This window comes from Sceloporus occidentalis, unplaced genomic scaffold, assembly GCF_023333645.1.
Source record: "Sceloporus occidentalis isolate IW3139 unplaced genomic scaffold, rSceOcc1.0.p SCAF_2, whole genome shotgun sequence".
Classification (NCBI taxonomy): Eukaryota; Metazoa; Chordata; class Lepidosauria; order Squamata; family Phrynosomatidae; genus Sceloporus; species Sceloporus occidentalis.
The window spans coordinates 98,583,434-98,604,473 of record NW_028316982.1 but is presented as its reverse complement, the minus strand read 5'-3'; the positions used below and the strand labels follow the sequence as shown (position 1 = coordinate 98,604,473).

Here is a 21,040-nt window from a genome sequence, read left to right as displayed (position 1 = left end):
AGAGCTCCTTCCCGCAACGCTGAAAGGCTGCCCCAAGCACCCTGCAGCGTCGTGGGGATGTCACGCCTGTGCTGCGGTGTGGCCGTGACATCATAATGGCGGCACCCGTGTATAGAAGGCGCCGCCATTATCATGCCACTGCAACATGCTAGGGTTGCAGGGTGTGCGGTGGCGCTGCCCTCAGGCAACCCTAGCACGTATCCAGGCTGGTGCAAAACGCCGGTCTGGAAAGCCCCACTAATAGACTGAATGATGGCAAACAAATTGAAGCTTAATCCAGACAAGACAGAGGTACTCCTGGTCAGCTGTAATGCAAAATGCAGTGGACAAACCGCGCGGCTCCCTCGCGCAGCAAAAAGAACCCGCAAAAAGCAGGTTCTTTCTGCAGCGTGGTTGTGACACCGCAAGGCGTTAATGGCACACTTGCGGCGTCACAAAGGCGCCGGGACGTGCAGACACTAGGCGTCCATCACATCAAAATGGCGGCGCCCATATGTACAGGGCACTGCCATTTTGACGCCCTCGTCACGTGCGAGGGGCAAGTCACGTCTGGAAGCGCCGCCCCTCACACATAACAATAGCTCCCCGTAGCGCCCGTCTGTCCAGCGCCTAAGAAGAAATTGAGTGGCACTCATAGTGAGGAGACATGTAGCAAAGTCAGTCACAGGATAAAATGCAAAGTCTGACCAAATAATATCAATAAGACTTGAGGGGAAACCTATCAATATAACCATAATCCATGTTTATGCTCCAACTAAAGTGGCAGAAAAAGAAGAAATTAAAAGTTTCTGTGTTGCTATCTAGAAGAAAATTGACCACACATTAAAACAAAACTTCTTATTAATCATATGTGACTGGAATACAAAGTAGGATCTTTGACCTAGGATCCAGAAATCTGACCTAGGATAAAGAAATGAAGCTGGAGAGCTACTGACTGAATTCTGCAAGGCCAACAGTTTATGGGAAACACATTCTTCAAACAACCAAAGAAGCAGCTGTATGCATGGGATCACCTTTTGGCCAATACAGAAATCAAACAGACTACATAATCAGAAGCAGAAGATGGAAAAGCTCAATTCTGTTTTTAAAAAAACAAGGCTGAAAGCAAACTGTGGCACAGACCATGAACTGCTGTTACTAAAAATCAGAATAAAGCAAAAGAAGAACATTAAATCAACCATCACACCAAAATAAAACCTGAAGTACATCCTCACAGAATGTACAGATAATGATTTGCACTATTAAGTCTAATTCACCGGAAGCCAGAAGAACTCTGGCATGAATCCAGGAAAGTTGTCTGGGAGGAACACAAAATAACACTATCAGTAGCCAAAAGGAAAGAGAAGCATCAGTGGATGGCAGATGAAACTCTACAAGTAGTTAAGGAAAGATGAGAAGCAAAGTTAAAACTGACAGAAACCGAGTCAGAACACTGAATGCAACTGTTCAGTGACTTGTGCAAAGGGACAAAGAGAACTGCTATAATAATCAATCCAGAAAAACAGAAGATAACCAAAAAGGAGAAGAGACCTCCTCCACAAGATCCAAGCAATCAAAGAGAAATTTAAACCATGAGTGAGAATGCTATACAATAACAGGGCATAACCAAGTACAAATAAAAACATGATAGAAACAATACACTGAAGGATTATATAAAAAAGATGAAAGGATGACAGATTCATCCAAGCAAGAATCATTCGAAGATGAACCTACAATTTTAGAAAGTGAAGTGGAAGCTGCATTCAGAGCACTCAGGACAAATAAATCACCAGGCACAGATGGCATACTAATAGAGCTGCTTTCAGCTACAGAAACAAATCTGCTCTAACTAAAACATGTCAAGAAAAATGGAAAATAAAACAATGGTCCACAGATTGGAAATACAGTGCGCCCGAGTTATACGCTGGCGCGTTTTATGTGGCTTCCAGCATATGTTGGAAGCTGCACCAGAAGGAAGGGAGCCATGTGCCAGAAGAAAACAATGGTGCACGCTCCCATGGCGTGTGCCCCGCGCACCACAGCTGCACAGCTTCAGGCATAAGCCCCATTCATTTGAATGGGGCTTGAGCATCCGTGCTTTTTCCCTTATGCTGGGGGGGGGGGTTCCAGAACAGATCCCCCACGTAAGAGAAGGGACAACTGTACTCAATATACATATTCTAATTCACAAGAAAGAGGACACTAGTGATTGCAGTAACCACAGGACCATTGCATTAATCTACCCTGCAAGCAATGTGATGCTCAAAATTCTACAACAAAGATTTTTACCGTATATGGAACAAGAAATGTCAGATGTCCAAGCTGAGTTCAGGAAAGGAAGAGGCACTAGACATCATATAGTAAGTGTTTTGTCCCAAGAGCGATGCTATGGACTTTGGGTGTAGTAAGGCCTCTGGCTCTCGGGAACACAGCCAGAACAAAAGACTTGTCCACAAATTTCTTACGTTTCCAAAAGCTTTACTGGTTATAACACAAAAAACACAAAACTGATTTCTTCTTTTTCAATAGTCCTTCCTAAATACCTTGCTCTCTTCTTGGTGGATTCTATCTTTCTTCTTCTGAGGACTATTTTTCTTCTTTTGTGGACTTATCTTTTTGTCAAAGGAAAATACTCTCTCCAGGTCTGACTTGGCTGAAATCTTACTACACACTGAAAATAACTAGAGGGAGACAGCATAAGATCCTGGGATTTCCCACAATCCTTGTCTTTCTTAAAGCTATAGATCTGTATTTCCCCTTCTAAACTAATACATAGAAAAGCTAATATAATCTCAACTAACTATATGTCTCAAGAGCATCAAAGATGCTCTGGAGGCATGACAGTAAGCATATGCTGGATAATGGAAAGTACTGACAGCCCCCCATATCCACGGATTTTTTATCCACAGATTCAAACATCCATGGTTTGGAAATATTTTTTAAAAATATAAATTCCAAGAAACAAACCCTGAGTTTGGCCTTTTATATATAAGGGATATAATTTTACTATGCCACTGTATATAAAATGGGACTTGAGTATTCACGGATTTTGGTATCTACGGAGGGTCCTGGAGCCAAACTCCAGTAGATACCAAGAACCCATTGTACTAAAGAATTTCAAAGGAACAGCTACAATTTAAGATACGTAGATGACACCATACTTTTAGCAGAAAATAGTCAAGACTTAAAATGATTTTGTTACTTTTATTTATTTCAAAGATTTATATCCTGCCTTTCTCCCACAATGCACCAGTGAGCATTCTGATCAATTTAAGTTTTCCATCCAAATTACAAAATACCCGGAGCTAAAGCCACAGTCAGACTTGCATGTACCTGTAATCTGTCAACAAAATTACCTTGACTTGCATGGCAATACTGCCGTCCAACCCAAAGTACTTTAAAGGAATCCCCAACAAAAATGCAATCATCATCCAGGCCATTTACAGCTCATTCAGAAACCTCAAGTACATGGTTGGCAAGTTGTCAGAAAGCAATGATATTAATATTTACATTGAAGTATTTCTGTTTTTAATTCCATGCCCAAGTCATTTCAGTATGCTATCATTAACCTCAGAATGGTTTACTAACAGTGCTAGTAGCACAAGTCGTGACCCTTTATAATTAAGTAACTCTTTTAGATTAGGAAGCCTTGGAGTTTCTCACTGTAACACCCAAGTCACAGCTAGAAAGGAACAATTTGCAACGGTTCATCTGTAAGGCATCTACTACTTTGGTTCCCTCAGGGGGAACATAGTCATTGATCAGAGCTGGAAAAGACATTACAGCTGCTGGGCCAAGAAGAAATTTTAGGAATCTTCAGCATAATCACATTTCAACTTAACCACAGAAAGTGCACAAAGTCAATTTGAGATTAAAATAAAATCTACCTGCAGGAGAATTTCAAATCAACATTAAAATTCACAGCAAAATGTATAGTGCTCATTTACTACCAGACGAAGTAAGGAGAATAGAAGATAATCAACAGTGAGTCTTCATGTAGAACCAGCAGCTCATTCTTCAGCCATTTACAGATCAAACCGGCATACCCAAAGATCACAGTGACCAAGCAACAACAGCCAACTGTTTCTAGGATAAACGGTTCCAAATCACCCAAGTCCAAGCACAAACTACAAATCCCCCCGTAGGGGGGAGGTCCAACATAATTTGTCCCAAATGGAAAATTCATTCACTGAATCATTCATAAGGAAATTCTGCTTGGACTTCAAGGGGCTGGAAAGGATTTCTTGTATCCCTCAAAAGACCAGTCTGCTGGCCTCCCATCTCAACCCCAAAGGAAGATCCATAACAACAACAAGTTGAAGAATCTGGATTGTACAATTTGGTTGGATGGCCAGGTTTTGGTTCAGAAGAACTTTTAAAGTATTTGTAAACTGTTCTGGGACACCATTAGTCCCTATGCTGCAGACGTGAGATTTTCTTCGGTTTTTTTTTTAAATATATGCCCAATTCTGAGCTCCCACACAATAAAAGTATTTCAGTTCATTTAGATCTCATGATAACTCTTGGGCATGAAATAGCAGTGAACAAGAAAAGTGGTCCGTTAGAGCAAAGTCAGTGAGAAGGCCCCTGCCTTGTACAACAGCTGTGTACCCATGCTCAGGCCTATGCAAGGGCTAAGGAATCAATAGGCGCTAAGAAATAAAGGTCACCATGTTATATAGTAGTTTAATTGATATCCCTAATGCCCACTGTGTCATTTTGTCAGCTCTGACAAACACAACTGGGATCTAACATAATTAGTCAATCTACGTAAAGCTTTCTTTAGTACGTACATCCTCAGTACTGAGAAAACAGAATGTGTGTTTTTGAGAGAGAGAGAGAGAGAATTTTCCTCCTGAGCGGATGTAAACGTGTTGGGACTTTAGATATTTTAGAGACTCTTATGTCAGAATTCCCTTTACAAGTGGGATTCCTCTGCTAATAAAATAAAAATAAAAACAAAGAGGCCCTGAGGAGCTGAACAATGTAGTATAGCATAAGTTTTGTGAACAACACTCTGCTTCATTGGATGAATGAAATGTTAAGCATTAATTTCAGAAATCTACACAGCATGCATGGCTAGGGGGCAGAAACTGAAGACCCAAAACCACTGCTTACATATTGTTACACCAGGTCAGCCAATTAGCACACACAGAGCATAATAAATAGTACCAGAACATTTGTTATCAGCAACAGTTGTTTTGTAAATGATAACACAATTATCATTGTCTAAAAATTTGAAGACAATTGTTTCTATTCCAGCTAGCATGTATTATTTTAATTAAATTGGCCTATATGCAACGGCTAACATATTACCATTGTCTAGGTCCATTTTCAGTTATCTTTTAAATATCTTACAATATACGCATCTGTACTTTCCATTCTCCTGCAAGCATGTTCAAGCACTTCTTAAAATAAAAATATCATTGGCCTGTTACAGATTGCCAAAATAAAGCTGCTTCGGGTCTCTTTGGAGGTATGCTGTTTAAATGATGCATGGGTCCTAAGAATTCAGAAGCTGCACCAAAGCTGCACTCCAGTGCTTAGGAATGGAGTGTGGCTTTGGCGCAACCTCCGGACTCTTAGGACCCATGCATCATTTAAATAGCATACCTCCAAAGAGACCCGAAGCAGCTTTATTTAGGCAGTCTGTAACAGGCCATTGATATATAAAAAAAATGTTAACAAACAAAAGTTTGCTGTTATTGTTAATCGCCCTCAAGTCAATCAACTCATGGTGACCCTGTGGATGAGAAATCTCCATAGACTCCCTATCCGCCACTGCTCTGCTCAGTTCCTCCAAATTCATACCCGTGATCTCTTTTATAGAGTCTATCCATCTAGCATGCAGCCTTCCTCTCTTTCTGCTTTCCTCTACCTTTCCTAATATTATTTTTTCCCCCCAATGAATTGTGCCTTCTCATGATGTGGCCAAAGTATGACAGCCTCAATTTGAAGCCAATCCTCTTGGCTTCCAGGGAGACTTCTGGCTTGATCTGCTGTAGGACTCATTTGTTTGACTTCTTGGTTGTCCATGGTATCCTTAGCACTTTTCTCCAGCACCAAATCTCAAATGAATTTTGTTCCTATCCGCTTCTTAACTGTCCAGCTCTCACATCCATACATGGTGACAGGGAATACAATAGCTTGTATGATTCTAACTTTTGTGCTCAGTTGAGTATCTTTGTTCTTTATCATCTTTTCTAGTTCTTTCATAGCTGCCCTCCCCATTCTTAATCTTCTGATTTCTTGACTGCAGCCCCTGTTCTGGTTAATATTCCATCCCATATATGAGAACTGTTTCTATTTCCTCATTGTCTAGGTTGAATTTGTATAAATTCTCCGTGGTCATTATTTTTGTTTTCATTATGTTCAATAGTAATCCTGTCTTTGTATTTTCTTCCTTGACTTTTCTTAGTAGTTGTTTCAGGTCTGTGGTGTTTTCTGATAGTAGTATGGTGTCATCTGAATATCTTAATTGTTGATACTCCTTCCTCCCATTTTCACTTCTTTCTTCTATTGTATCCAAGCCTGCTTTCCATATAATGTGTTCTGCATACAAGTTGAACAGATAGGGTGAATGTATGCAGCCTCGCCCGACCCCTTTGCCGATTGGGCCTATAGTTGTTGTAGTCTTCTGTGACTCCTTTTTTTGTGGATGGAGATGTATATTGATCGTTTCCAATCTGCTGGTCATTGCTTTGTTTTCCATATCTGTTGACATTTGTTAACAGTAGAGTTGATTCTCTGTGTGAACTGAAGCAATTCAACTGGAATGTCAGTCGTTCCTGGTGATTTGTTTTTCCTCATTTTTCTTATTACAGCTTCTATCTCACTTTTTAAAATTTGAGTTTCATGCGTCCTTCATTTTTAAATTTCTTTTATATAGCTCAGGGATAGGCAACCTTTTTGAGCCGGGGGCCGGGTTGCTGTCCCTCAGACAACTGGGGGGTCGAAGCCAAAAAAGAAATAATTAAATAATTTTTAAAAAATTATATAAATAAATAAACCGGGACAAATGTAGGACAAAATTTTCAAATGGATGACACTTTTTTTAAAAAATGGAGGACACACAAAAAAATTTGCTGATTTTAAAAAAAATGTTAATATAAATGCATGTTTCTGAGGCTTCTATAGACAATTGCCCCCCTTGCCCGCCTCCTCCTGATAGGCCAAAGGCCCCGGCGGCAATCGGTGGCAGGACCAGCCTGGGGCCGGTCCCAAGGCCTCGCCGGGCTGCAGGTTGCCTACCCCTGATATAGCTCTTTTGTGTATTGCATCCAATGTCTTTTTATCCCTTCTAGGTCCTTATATTATTTTTATTGTCATAGAGCATCCCAATGGTTGGTTTGAATTTTCCTTTGATTTTCCGGATCATGTGGAATAGGTCTCTTGTTATTCCCTTTTTGTTATTGTCTTCTGTTTCTTTGCACCGATCACTGTAGTAGTTTATCATTTCGCACTAGCCACTGCATTCATGGTTCTTAGTTTGTTCCTATCCCCTTTTTGTTTTTCTTCCCTTCTTTCCCAGATCTTGTGGAATAGGTCCCTCATTCTTTCCTTTTTGTTACTGTCTTTCTGTTTCTCTGCACTGGCCATTGTAGTAGTTGTCTTTGTCTTTTCGCACTAGTCTTTGTACTGTATTGTTGCATTCACAGTTCTGAATTTGTTCCTGTCTCCCTTTTGTTTTTCTTTTCTTCTTTCCTTCACTGCCTGTAGAGTTTTATTTGTCATCCATGGTTCAGTACTGTACTGAATTTGCTCTTCTTATTGTTTATCACAAATGCTAGCTGCAAAGTATTCTCCCACTACCAGTGGCAACTAGTGGCTCCCAAATCAATGGGGACATGAACCCATGTTAAAGGAACTATCCAAGGAGCTGAACCTATTTTGAGGACAGAGTTCAGTACTGTGGAAAACCCCTTTAAACCAGGATGGATTCACCTTCCCATTAGCAGGGGAGTCACTAGCTGCCACCATCTCCCACAAAGAAGGAGACTGTGGCTCAGCACTGGCTAAGGTCCAAAACACACTGCAGAAATAATCCAGTTTGAGACTACTTTAACTGCTCTGGCTCAGTATTAGGGAATCCTGGGAATTATGGTTTATTGTGGAACCAGAGCTCTCTGATATAGAAGCCTAAACATCTTACAAAACTACAGATTCCAGAATTCCCTCACACTGAGCCAGGCCAGTTAAAGCGGTCTCAAACTGGATTATTTCTGCAGTGTGTTTTGGACCTTTGCTAGTGCTGAACCACAACACAGTTATAATGACATAGAAAAAGAGGTGCCAGACTATCCACTAGGTTTGCTGTGGTTGAAAGAGTGTTTTCAAAACAGGAAGGCTACAAAGCTTTGTTAGAGGCTCAAAGGCCTCTCATCAGCAAAAGACTGATGATATATTTCACAGATGACTTCAAAATAAACGAATAAATAAAAGAAAAATACAACCTACCACGTGGGACACTGCTCCTCAGTTCTGCCAACCTTATTTACAGAATATACTGACTAAAGGAACAGGACAGCAACATTACAAAGAAGGCAGAGAATGTCACCAATACATTAAAGATGCTCTACCACATTCGTTATTAAGTAAGCATGTCTCTAGCATTTAGGGGAAACACACATTCATTCACACCTCTACTCTTAATCTTTGGTCCAGATTAGTTAGTTATTTCGCACTGAGGTATTAGTGATTATCCATAAAAGTACGCCACTTGCAAAGGGAGTGGGTGTGTCCCAGAAAGCAAATGCGTAGCGCAAGAGGAGTTGGACACAACATTAAACAGGAGAAGAACATGACACCCTGAAGAGTGCAAGCATTGTTGCTGAAAGCCTTTTGACAGGCAACACGCTTGGTGACCAGTTTCTTAATCCATTAAAAAAATCACTCTGTAGTGGGAAGGACGGCAATATGGGAAAGAAAAGCCCAGGAAAGCTTTGCATGAGACCAATAGCATCAGTAGAGAGGTGCAGGCGTTGCTTGGAGAGGGAGCAAAATAGAGTTAGATGCCCTGATCCTGTCTCCTATTTCAAAACTTTTTTATATAACTGATACCATTTTACTAGGCCATTGTATTTAATGGGACCTGAGCATCCACTGATTTTGTTATTGGGGGGCATTCCTGGAACCAAACCCCAGCAAGTAACAAGGGCCCAGTGTATTGAATTAAATACTGAATGTATTTAAATAAATCTGTCCTAATTTGAACAGTGTCATTTCATTATAAAATGCTAAAAATGAATACACCCGAAGGTCAAAATGTAAATACATACACTAAACAAACAAAATATTTTTATTCATATACTACATGAGGCGAGGGGGTGTGAGCTCCACATTTAGATGCCCCAAGGATTAAAAAGTTTGAGAACAACTACACTAGACAACATTTTGGCTGCAAAAAGAGGGTACTGGGTGGCCTGATCTGCTAAGTGTATCCCCAACTAAGTGCCTCAGCCACTGAAACCCACTGGGTGACCCTGGGCATGTCACACTCTCTCAGTCTCAGAGGATGGCCATAGCAAACCCCCTTTAAGAAACTTGACAAGAAAACCCCATGATAGGCTCACCTTAGGGTCGCCATAAAGAACGACTTGAAGGCACACACAACAACCACAACAACAACAAAGCCTGTGAAACATTTTAATTGTTTGAACTTTGTAATAGTTTTATAAACACTCATCCCTCCATAATTGTGGCTTTGACATTTGCGGATTTGATTATTCACGGATTTGATTAATACGTTCTCTGTAGGAATATCTAGGTCCTCCAGTGCAACTCTGAGGTCAACTTTAACTAAAAGTTGCACTGAAAGACCTAGAGATTCCTATAGAGAATACTCTACTAGGCATTTGTGGCTTCTCCAGTGCAATTCTATGGTCAGTGTCTGCTGGATGTTGGCCACGGAGTTGCACTGGAGGACCTAGAGATTCCTAGAGAGGTGTCCTCTCAGGTAAAAGCATGGTGACTTTGTTATTTGTGGTTTTCTCATATTCACAGGGGTCCGGTGCCCTTAACAACCGCTCCCAGATAATGGAACGGCCTGCCAGATGACATCTGTCATATCACCACCTTAAACAGCTTTTAAAAAGCTATTAAGATGGCTCTCTTCCGGCAGGCCTTTCCTGAATATCTTACCTGGCCACCAAAGGAATATCCACCAAAGGAATATCCAACCTATTGACCCTGATCTCCGCTGCAATCCATCCTTTGTGTTGTTATTTACTTTATCATTTTAAGTTGTTTTTAAATCATTAATTATTTAATTGTATTTTAAGGGGGATGGGTGCGGGAGACAGGGAATGTATATTTTAAGCCGCCCCGATTGCATTGTGCAGAGGGGTGGGATAAAAATATTATTATTATTATTATTATTATTATTAACCCCAGTGAATACTGATGGACCAGTGTGTGTATATAAATAATACATAAATATAAATATAATATAAATAATATTTAAATAATAAAATATAAATATATAAATAAATATAAATTATATAATAATTTATAATTATTATATTGTATAAATAATTATATTATATATTATATTATTTATATAATAAATATAAATTATATAAATTATATTATATAAATTATTATATTATACAATTTACTATATTATATTATAATTTATCTAAGTCATATAACTTAGATAATTATTATATTTTTATATATATAATTATATAAATATATAATAATATATTTTATTATTATTATATATTATATATTTATAATATCATATATAATATAATAATATATTTAACAACAATAATAATAATAATAATAATTTAGATTGTATATTTATAGAATAGCTTCATCTATGAGCCGCCTTGGGTCCCTCTGGGGAGAAAGGCGGGTTACAAATGAAATAAAGCAACAGATGTAAAGTGGATCACAAAGGATAAACAAAAAGCCCGACAGCCACTGCTCTGGGCTCCATTCGCGGAGGGGAAAAAAGAAGGTCCTGGCCAGGGTTTAAGGGGATGGGGAAGTCCATCTTCCAGGCTTGTCTCCCCATCCCTGGAACAGGAAGGGGAGCGCCTCTGTCCATGTGCAGAGTGCCCTTTCCTCGTGGCAGCCCCAAAGCCCCACACACAAACACTTTGGAGGGACCCCAACCCAAAATGGAGGCTGAAAACCAGCCTGCGAACGCGTCGCCCTCCAAAGGGCTGTCTGCCTGCCTTCTGGGGGGGGGGGGTTCCTCCCAACGGAGCCTCACCTGAAACGAGTCAGAGCTCCCTCTTCGGTTCCAAAGCTGGAGACGAACAAACGCCCCTCAACGTCGCCTTACAAACTCAATGGGACCCCATGGCTCCGCCCACTTCCACCGCCTGGCCCCACCTCCTCTCTCTCTCTCTCTCTCTCTCGTCAGTCAGTAGTTTGGCCTCCCGCTCCTCCCAAGCGACGCAGCGTGATGGCGTCACCAGTGCGCCGCCCTCGCGAACATCCCCCTCCCCTCCTGGTTTCCATGGAGACCAGCTTGGGCCCTGCCCCTGCTAAGGAATGTACTGATAGACCTTCAGTGGGATTCCATACCCCCCCACACACACACACCCCTGAAAGTGGGAAATAAATGAATACAAGTGTCAAATAAGTTTTATAAAACTCAAGCAGACACAAAACACACACACATTTTGTTAACTGAGAAGAAGACTCTTCTCCAGCTCCTGCTACAAATGCCTAGGGAAGTGTTTGCTCTAGGAATTTCTAGGCCCTCCAGTGCAACTCTATGGTCAATTTCTGGCAGAATTGCGCTGGGACAGGGCTAGAGAGTCCTAGAAAGGTAATATTAATCAAATCCACAAATAATCAACTCTGTAAAAGTCAAAACTGCAAATGTGGAGGGATTACTGTATAGAAGACTGGCCCTTTAGGCCTGCTATGGTCCAGGCTGCAGCCCTGCTGTAGAATTAATGCAGTTTGACACTGCTTTGACAGCCGTGGTTCCATCCTATGGAATCCTTGGGTTTGTAGTTCATTGTGGCACCAGAGCTCTCTGACAGAGAAGAACTGCAAATCCCAAATAAGACAGCATGCATGGGGCCATGGCCGAGCCCAGAGAAAGAAGAAGGCCTTCCCTCCAGTCCATCCACCATCATCAGGCCTCAGAGGGAGAGAGGCTCCATCCTATGGAATCCTTGGGTTTGTAGCTTGTTGTGGTACCAAAGCTGTCTGATACAGAAGGCTTGCAGAACTGCAAATCCCAAATATCTGAGCCAAGGCAGTTAGAGCGGTGTCAAACTACAGTTTATGTTCTCTTCTCCTCCTTTATTTTTAATTTTAGAGTGCTACACACTCTCAGCCCCAGAAGGCCCCATGAAAACTGGCCTGATTCACTAATAGCTGTTGTGCTCTAAAGCAGCAATAACTCCAGCAGTCAATAAAGCTATTTGAATTGCTGCCACAATTGCTGCAGAACTATTCCAGTTTGATACTGCTTTAAAGGCCATGGCTCCATCCTATGGAATCCTGGGATTTGTCGTTTGTTGTGTCTAGGGTTGCCATAAGTCAGGAGCTCCAAACCGGGACAAATGTAGGACAAATGTAGGGCAACATTTTCAAATGTAGGACACATTTTTAAAAAATGGAGGACGTGCAAAAAAATTGAGGGTTTTTTTTTAAAATGTTAATATAAATGCATGTTTTTTAGGCATGATCAAAATGGAGGACATTTTGGCATCATTCCTAGACAGATGGCAGAAATGGACTTGCCCTCAGGTTCAACTGTACTTCTCAGAAGTGTGTACTTGGTCAAGGGACTGTGGTTTTTCTTCACTGCGCATCAGTTTGTAAAAATCACAGCAAGTTACATTGGCTGTGCCTCAGAGGCTTGTTGATATCAATATCACCACCACCACCATCATCATCATCACTATAATTGTCCAAGAAAGGCAGACTTGTTAGCATTCAAAGCGCCATAAATACACAGAAAATGCACTTGCATATATTTAATAATAAAAAATAATGAGAAAAAAAACAAGGCAAGGGTGTATATAGTGAATAATAAAAATTAATGTAATAAAATAAAAAACAAGCAATAATAAAAATTAATAAAATAAAACAAAAACAAGCAATAATAAAAATTAATGAAATAAAATAAAACAAGCAATAATAAAAATTAATGAAATAAAATAAAACAAGCAATAATAAAAATTAATGAAATAAAATAAAAACAAGCAATAATAAAAATTAATGAAATAAAATAAAAACAAGCAATAATAAAAATTAATGAAATAAAATAAAAACAAGCAATAATAAAAATTAATGAAATAAAATAAAATTAGTATTTTGTATTTTTAAAAATAATTTAAAAACCCCAAAAAACCAAGGCAGACCTAATGGCCACTGACTCAGCCTTCCTCCTCCTCCTCCTCCTCCTCCTCCTCCTCCTCCTCCTCCTCCTCCTCAGGATGGCTGGCGCGCACACGGGGAGGGAAGCAGGGCAGGCGCGCGCGCGCGCAGAGGGAAGCTGGATAGGCGCGCGCCAAGGAGCCCGTCCTCTTTGGTCAGCTGGCCAATGGCTGGCTGGCCAAAGCAAGGGACAAGCTCCTGTTTTGGAGCCCCGTGTGCGTGCGTGCGGGTGGGCAAGCCCTGACGCGGTGGCGGCAGTGCTTCTGCCGCCAAGGAGAAGGAGGAAGGCGGAGCCGGAGGAGGAGGTGGGTTGGCACTGCCCACCACGAAGAGGAGGAGGAGGAGGTGGGTTGGTGCCGCAGCCAGCCGCATTAGCAGCAGTGGCTATGGCCGCAGGAGGAGCGGACCCCGAACCGGGAACAAGGCATGGGGGCCCCCCAAACCGGGCCGGGACCGGGAGGGGGCCCCCAAAAGCGTGATTGTCACGGGGGCCGCCGGGTTATGGCATCCCTAGTTGTGTCACCAGAGCTCTCTGACAGAGAAGGGTCACAGAACTACAAATCCCAGGATTCCATAGGATGGAGCCATGACAGTTGAAGCGGTGTCAAACTGCATTAATTCTGCAGTGTAGATGCAGCCACAGAGACTTGGGTGTAAGATGCATTGAAAGCAATAAATGCATCATAGGACTTTATCACACGGCGAAAACCAGGGGTTTAAAGAGCTAAAATTGTGTGAAAATCATACAATTGTGATTAACATTTTCACACACATCACCATTAAAGTGACATTATCCTGGGAACAAAGAGGCAATAAACAGCAACAAATCATTCACTGGATTTCACCATTAATGTTTTGTTGCTGTTTATTGCCTGTTTATTCCCAGGATAATGTCACTTTAATTGCGACATGAGAAAATGTTAATTACAATTGCGCAATTTTCACATGATTTTTGCTGTTTAACCCCCCGATTTTCACCGTGTGATAAAGTCCATAGTGTATAAGCATGCATGGGCTAGAGCAGGGCTTGGCAACCTCCGGCCCACGGGCCGGATGCGGCCTGCGGAGGCCTTTCAGCCGGCCCCTGGCTGCCGCTGCTGCTGCTGCCGCTTTTCACCGCTCCGGGCGCCGCCATTTTCGCCCCAAAATGGCAGCAAAGTCTCATGCAACCTTCCCCGTGGTCATAAACCCTAACCGCAACTCTAACCCTAGCCCTAACCCCTAAACCTAACCCTAATTCTAACCCAAAACTCTAACCTTAACCCCAAAATGTAACCCATACACTAACCCTAATCCTAATACTTAATCCTAACGCTAATCCTAGGCCAAATCCAAACCCCTGACCCTAACCCTATTCCTAACCCTAACCCTAATCCTAAACCTGAACCTGAACCTTTGCCCTAACCCTAACAGTAACTCTAAACTCTAACTCTAACCCTAAACCCTAAATCTAACCCTGACACTAACCATAAACCTTAAACCTAATCTGAACCTGAACCCTAAACCCTAACTCTAAACTCTAAACCCTAACCCTAACCCTTAATCTAACCCTACCCAAACCCCTAAACCTAACAGTAATTGTAAACCCGAACTCTAACCCTAAACCCTAACCCTAACTCTGACACTAACCACAAACCCTAAACCTAACCTGAACCCAAACCCTAACCCTAAACCCTAACCCTAACTCTAACCCAAAACTCTAACCCTAGCCCCTAAACCCTACATCTAACCCAGGGGTAGGCAACCTTTTTGAGCGGGGGGCCGGGTTGCTGTCCCTCAGACAACTGGGGGGCCGAAGCCAATAAATAAATAAATAAATAAATTTTTATAAAAATTAAATATATAAATAAACCAGGATAAATGTAGGACAAAATTTTCAAATGGAAGACACTTTTTTTAAAAAATGGAGGACACGCAAAAAAATTTGCTGATTTTTTTTAAAAAATGTTAATATAAATGCATGTTTCTGAGGCTTCTGTAGACAATTGCCCCCCAAAGGCCCCGGTGGCAATCGGCGGCAGGACCGGGCTGGGGCCGGTCCCAAGGCCTTGCCGGGCCGCATCCGGCCCGCGGGCCGCAGGTTGCCTACCCCTGATCTAACCTAACCCTAACCCTTACACTACACCTAAGCCTAACACTTAATCCTAATCCTAATCGTAACCCTATTCCTAAACCTAACCCTAATCTGAAATTTAACCCTAACCCTAACTGTAACCTGAAACCCTAACCCGAAATCCTAACGCTAACCTAAACCCTAACCCTAATCCCTAACCCTAAACTTGGTCTCTAAACACTAACCCTGACACTAACCATAAATCCTAAACCTAACCGGAACTCAAACACCTAAACCCAAACCCTGATCCTAAACCCTAACCCTAATGCCTAAACCCTAATCCTGGTCCTAAACCCTAACCATAGCCCTAGCCCGAACCTTAACCCTAACCCTAACCCTAATGACAACCCTAAATCCTAACCCTAAACCAAAATCTGAAACCTATCCTAAACCCTAACCCTTACCCTAACGCTAACGCCTAAACCCTAACCCTAACCCTGATCCTAAACCCTAACACTAACACTAACTCGAACCTTAACCCTAACCCTAACCTGAACCTTAACCCTAACCCTAACCATAATGGTAACCCTATACCCTAACCCTAACCCTAAACCCTAAACCGATCCTAAACCCAAACCCTAAACCTAAACCCTAACCCCTATCCCCTAACATTAACTCCAAACCCTTAACCCTAACCCTGTCCCTAAAGCCTAACACTAACACTAAACCCTAACTCTAACCCTAATTCTAACTCAAAACTCTAACCCTAAACCTCACCCTTACCGTAACCCTAACCCTAAATCTTAATCCTAACTCTAACCTTAACCCTACTCCTGACCTAACCCCTAACCCTATCCATAAACTCTAAACCCTAACCCTAAATCTTAATCCTAATCCTAAACCCTAACCCTAGCCCTAGACCCTAACCTAATGCCTAACCCTAACCCTAAAACCTAACCCTAACCCTAACCCTTACCCTAGTGCCCAACCCGTACTCTGCCCCTAAAATCTAACCCCTAACCCTAACCTTAATCCTAAACACTAAACCTTAACCCTAACCCCTAACCCTTAATCCTAACCCTAACCCCAACCCTAAACCCTATCCCCTAACCCTAATCCTAATGCTAACCCTAAACCCTAACTCTAAACCCTAACCCTAACCCGAACCCCTAATATTTTGATAAACAAATTTTCTCGCTCTGAATTTTTCTTCTTCTTCTTCTTAGAATTATGGCACTATAGTGTCATAGTGCCATTTCACGGATGCTCTATAGCAATGTAGATCTAAACATTTTATTTTTAGCCTTTTATAGTTTAATTTTGAAATTTAATTTGTAGATAGAATGTGGCCGCATCATACGCGGGCATGCTATACGTGGGTTTGAGCATATGCTCAAAGTTGTGAAGAGCCGCGCAGGAGCGTGTGAGTTGGCGCGTCTCATTTGTATGAATGGGGTGTGCGCCACCGCGCCACCGCCGCATGCACAAGCCCCATTCAAGTGAATGGGACTCAAGCATATGCGGTATTTGGCTTACATGGGGGGGTCTGGAATGGATCCCCCACGTAAGCCAAGGGCGCACTGTACTTAACGGCAATCACCCTGATGACAGATCAGGAAGTATAACTCACTTTGCTGGTTGGGGAGGAAGTGTTATAGACTATGCAGTGGTCTCTCCTGACCTGATTTCTTTTATTATTCGATTTAAAGTAATTTGTTACCCAGAGAGTGACCATTTTCCAATTTTTTGGTCATACTCTGCAATAGTGGATTCATATCTAACACAGAAAGAAGGACCCAAATTCATCCCTAATTATAACCTCCCTAAAAGAATTAGATGGACTGCTCAAACAGAACTTCAACTGTTGGGGATACTTTGTGATGAGCAATGCCTTTATCTACATAGCAACTTCATCCATTTGCCAAATTGCGAAGGCTTAATTACACAATTTTCTGAAATACTTCAGGTATTAGGTCCATTGTTCTCTAAGAAACCAAATTTAGTCTTACAGAATTCCAATTCTTCCGGGTGGTATGATAAGGAATGTAGGCAGATGAAATCCAAATTACAAGTTGCAGCAAGAATAGCTTGCAAGACACAACCCCCTAGATTAATTTACCATTATTGTCAAGTACGAAGCAATTACAAGAAGCTATTAGAATACAAAAAACAAATCTATATCAGCTCACAATGGAAGGAACTTATGGCAGCAGCTCAAAGCAAAGATCCCCAGCGATTCTGGAAACTCATCAATAAATCAAGTTGAAATAGGCAATCTTTAACTGAACCCAAAATCATCTCAAATGTCTGGGAGTCCCATTTTTATAATTTGTTCAATGAAATCCCTACAAATAATTCTTCTGAGGCTTCCGTAAATAATTCAGAGGTTAATAGTTATACCTTTGAGGGGAAACAAGACTTACCAGTTTGGGAGCCTGTTTCCTCTAAGGAAATAATTGCAACTCTAAAGAATGGAAAGGCCCCAGGCAAAGATGGAATTGTAGGTGAGGTCTACAAGGTAGCATCAGATTGGTGGGCTTCTATTCTCTCAGTTCTATTCACAGAAATCAATAATAGTGGATACTACCCTCCCCAATGGAATATCACTATTGTTTTCCCTATATTCAAAAAAGGTGACCCAAACAACCCAGCCAATTTTCGTCCCATCAATCTGTTGGTCATTTCTTCCAAAATATATAACAAATATCTATTTTAAAAAAACCTTAACAATTAGATTAAATCAAATGAGATAATAGCAGAAGAACAGGCAGGTTTTTGAGGCAATCGCTCAACAATGGATCACTTCATCACTTCATACACAAATAAGTCAGATTGAAATAAAAGCGTTTATATGTTGCATTTATTGATTTTTTCAGCAGCCTTCGACTCTATCAGTAGAGAACACTTTTGGGAAAAACTAAACAAAACATCCATAGATAAAAGATTGCTGATGCTAATACAAGCCCTCCACTCTGATACTAAAATTCAAGTCAGATTGTATTCTGCTGGCTTGCTATCAAACCCAGTATCAACTACTTAAGGTGTACTTCAAGGCTGCCTGTTAACACCAGCATTGTTTAGTATTTATGTTAATTCATTCAAAATTGATTTAAGGGATAATGACAACTATGTAACCCCTAAATTGGGACCCAGGAAAATATCAGTTCTCAAATATGTGGATGATACTATTTTATTGTCACAATCACAGCAAGGTTTAAGGAGATTATTAAAAACCTTCAGTCAGCTAGCAACACAAGACAAGCTGAAAACTAATCATAAAAAGACAAAAATACTAGTCTTTGCCAATAGGTTTTTAAAAATATACATGGCGAATTGATGGGCAACCTATAGAACAAGTGAAGTCCTTCAAATATTTAGGACTAAATTTTTCCTCAACTGGATCTTGGATTTGTCATTTTGAAAATACAAAAGCAATTGCTATTAATGCAGCCAACTCTCTGTTAAGGTTCTACTGGAGTAGAGGAGGTAAACAGTTTCCTCCGGCCATTAAAATTTATGAGGCTAAAGTTATAGCTCAGATGTGTTATGGGGCTGAAATATGGGGGCCTAAGATAAAATCTAACTTGGAAACAGTTCAAAATAATTACCTATGAGCAATTTTAAGTCTGCCCAAAGGAACTGAGACCTCTATCCTTCGGTGGGAAGGTGGACCCCATAACTGTAAAGGCTATAACTCAGGTTCAAGCCATTAAATACTGGCTGCAACTTGCTAAAGGGATAGGAACAGTCCTTGTATTGATTGCTTTCAAAGAAATGTTGAAATTTGAAAACAAAACACTTCTATCTTGGAACCAAGAAATTTTACAACTTATTGATTCGTATGGGCTCTCAAAGGACTCGTTGTGCTCTTTAAATTATGATAGAGCTGTAAAATATATGAAGTCCCACATTTTGAAACATGACTTTCAGTTAGATTGTACCTCCGTTGGCCTATCAAAATGTGCTTTTTGGTATGCCAAACTCCCTTTCCAAACAACTGACCCACAATATCTAAATAATATAACTAACTTCAAACAGATATGCATTCACAGCCCTATGTTGTCAGTCAGCGACCATGGCTGTGGTGCAAGGGCGTTATCAAAGGACCATCTGGGAAGAAAGAGTTTGCCCATGTGGCTCCAACCAAGTTGAAGATCTAAGTCATTACGTATTGGAGTGCCCAATTTATAAAGATATAAGAAATGCTTTATACAAAGACTTAGGGTTGGTATCAAACAACTCTGACTCATATCTGATCACTTTTTAACTAGGGGACACCGAAAGAAGCATTTCTGAAGAGGTAGCCTGTTTTGCCTTTAAAACATCAATTATAAGGAGGAAGCTCTGTAAAGACGATAATTGGGTTACAGGATAGATTTGAACCCCAACTATTCTTGAATATCCTCAGCTTTGCAAACCAATGTTATTTTGGCCCATTACAGACGGGCTAGAAAGTACACGCGGAGCGCGTACTAGGGTTAGAAAGCGGCAGTGCTTCCGCACCCCCTAACCCTAGTGCGCGCTCTGCGTGAACAAAATGGCGGCAGCCGTTCCACACGGCCGCCGCCATGAGGACGTCACGGCCGCGCCGCCTCTATACGGGGCAGCGCGGACGTGACGTCCTCGCTCCGCGCCAGGGCGCTTAGTGCGCCCTTAGCGCGGAGCAGGAAGGAGCTCCGTTTCGGAGCTCCTTCCTGGTTTAGTCCGCTGGGCGCAGCCTCCACGCGGCTGCGCCCAGCGGACCAAAGGAGAAAGGGGCCAAGCGGCCCCTTTCTCCTCCTCCCCGCCGCTGCAGGGTGTCCTTGGGGCTTGAAGCCCCAGGGACACCCCTTTTCAGGCTGTGGGGAAGCGGCCTTTTGCCATTTCCCCGCAGCCCGAAAAGCGGTGGATCGGGGCCTCAGCGGCTGCTGCTCTGGACACTGAGGCCCCAATACAGCGGGGAAAGGGGCGGGTGCAGCCCGCCCCAAACAGACGGTTTGTAACCCACCATAGTTTTATTGTATCTGGCCCCTTACGCCTACTTAGATTCATCTGAGCCCTCATATTGGTTTTTTTTTAAAGACAGTTTTAACTCTGTAATGCGATGTATTATTTTACAGTGTATTTGATGTTTATATTTTATGTTTTATATGGATTACTTTTTGTAATGGTGTACGCTATACAAAATAAACTTATTTACACCTATTTACACATATAATGAAATAAATACACAAACTCTAGGCAGAATGTAACCTGCAGAACTACAAGCTGAACTTTACCATTATTGCATGTCCATGCCAGGAAAATAACAGCAATGAAAATTATAATCTTGTACATATCTTGTCATAGGGTTTCCCTGCCAAAAATTTTTCAGAACAGGTTGAAGTCAGAAGCAACCCCTTTGAGCTCCATGAGTCTCAGTTAAGTGCCTATAGCACAGTGGTCACATGAAGCTATGGTTATCCTCCATGTGTCAAGCATGTGTCAATGTGGAACAGTGTACATGTGGGTGTCTCTGCCTCATACATCATTGGGTCATCTATCAACCTGCTTCCCCCAACAATTCCACAATCCCAATATTGTGGTGGCCTTCAACTAAAATAAAAAAAATGCCTAGCCTGATTATTATTAAGTGTGGACTGAATTTCTGCCTGACATACAGGAAAAAGTATTGGC

General features: G+C 41.5%; 1 protein-coding gene across 1 annotated transcript in view; it reads right to left on the bottom strand.

The window, feature by feature from the left end:
- The window catches only part of MICU1 (mitochondrial calcium uptake 1), a 180,494-nt gene extending 169,158 nt beyond the window's left edge, over positions 1–11,336 (bottom strand). The window contains exon 1 of the mRNA XM_089510395.1: positions 11,201–11,336. The gene's annotated coding sequence lies outside the window, so the exon portion shown is untranslated. The remainder of the gene's footprint in view (positions 1–11,200) is intronic.
- Between the last annotated feature and the right edge of the window lie 9,704 nt (positions 11,337–21,040).